The sequence below is a fragment of the Aplysia californica genome, unplaced genomic scaffold, assembly GCF_000002075.1.
Source record: "Aplysia californica isolate F4 #8 unplaced genomic scaffold, AplCal3.0 scaffold00116, whole genome shotgun sequence".
NCBI lineage: Eukaryota > Metazoa > Mollusca > Gastropoda > Aplysiida > Aplysiidae > Aplysia > Aplysia californica.
In genome coordinates, this window is record NW_004797386.1 from 237,865 (window position 1) to 239,418 (window position 1,554).

At 35.8% G+C, this 1,554-nt stretch overlaps 1 protein-coding gene across 1 annotated transcript in view; it reads left to right on the forward strand.

Annotated features, from left to right (window-relative positions):
- Nucleotides 1-53: 53 nt before the first annotated feature.
- Nucleotides 54-1,554, forward strand: part of LOC101847330 (voltage-dependent calcium channel subunit alpha-2/delta-3) — a gene marked incomplete at its 3' end in the record, with an annotated part of 301,283 nt that continues 299,782 nt past the window's right edge. Inside the window, 1 exon segment of the mRNA XM_013081112.2 lies at nucleotides 54-264.

Genomic DNA, 1,554 nt, shown 5'->3' on the forward strand with positions numbered 1-1,554 from the left:
CCCCCCACACACACACACACACGCACAACCACCCTCTCGCCGCCCGCCCATTCCTCGCGGCACTGTGGACAAATACGTTTATCGATGCCACGCGATCTGTCAGTTGGAACGTTGCTGGCACGAGCACTCACACCGAGGAAGCAGGCGCGAGCGAGCGAGTGAGTGAGCGCGCACTGGGATATATGCAACGTTGGTGCCCTCCAAACGAACAGGGAATGATTCCTAGTAGTTTTTACTTCCACCTGATCTTCTGAACTTTCATGGGTGAGTTCTTGTTTAAACAATGTATAAAACACCGAATTGTGAGGACTCGACTTTTTCTTCCCCATTTAATAAGTAGCATACACAATTACAATTAGTTTTAGGAAATCGTTAAAAATAACCACACTGTGTATAAAACATATGTATTTAATAGACCTGATCTTCTGAACTTTTACGGGGTGAGTTCTTGCTTCAACAATGTATAAAACACCGAATTGTGAGAACTCGACTTTTTCTTCCCCATTTAATATGTAGCATACAAAATTACAATTAGTTTTAGGAATTCGTTAAAAATAATAACACTGTGTATAAAACATATGTATTTAATAGACCTGATCTTCTGAAATTTTACGGGGTGAATTCTTTAAAACAACTTCTATAAAACAACGAATAGTGTGAACTCGAGAGTTTTTCTTCCCCATTTATGTAGCACACAACATTATGTAGCATACAAAGTTACAATATTAGTTTTCAGAAATCGTCTAAAACAACAACAATGAGTACATATTGTATTAAATAGCCCCGATCTTCTGAACTTTTACGGGGAAGTTCTTTAAAACAGCTTATATAAAACAACGAATAGTGTGAACTCGAGTTTTTCTCCCCCATTTATGTAGCATACAAAATTACAATTAATTTGCGGATATCGTCGAAAATAACAACAATGTGTACAACATGTATTAAATAGCCCTGATCTTTTGAACTTTCACGGGTGAGTTCTTGCTTCTATAACACAAACGAATTATGTGAACTAGAGTTTTTCTTTCCCCATTTAAGTAGCATACAAAGTAAATAACAACAATGTGTACATGTATTAAATAGCTCCGATCTTCTGAACTTTTACTGGTAAGTTCTTTAAAACACCTTCTATAAAACAACGAATTACGGATTTTTCTTCCCCATTTATGTAGCATACACATTTACAATTAGTATACGGAAATCGTCGAAAAAAAAACGACAATGTGTACAACATGTATGAAATAGCCAAGTCGTGGCATCTGGAAATAGCAAATGGGAACGTATCCTAAAGGACTTTTAATTTGAAAAACGTTCAGAGTGAGAGTGATGAAAATTTCAAATACAATAATAATACATACTGTATGATTAACTTTAGGTGTCTTCAAAAATACTTTAAAAAAAAACCCCTTAAACTTCTATACAGCTTCCTGGGGCAACATTGCCCTGCCTCAAGACATAGTAAATCTATTACGGTATTCAAAAACATAACAATAATATTTTTTACTCTAAGGCTCCTTTGTGTTCAGAAAGAAGCAAACACTTTCAGCAATAAAT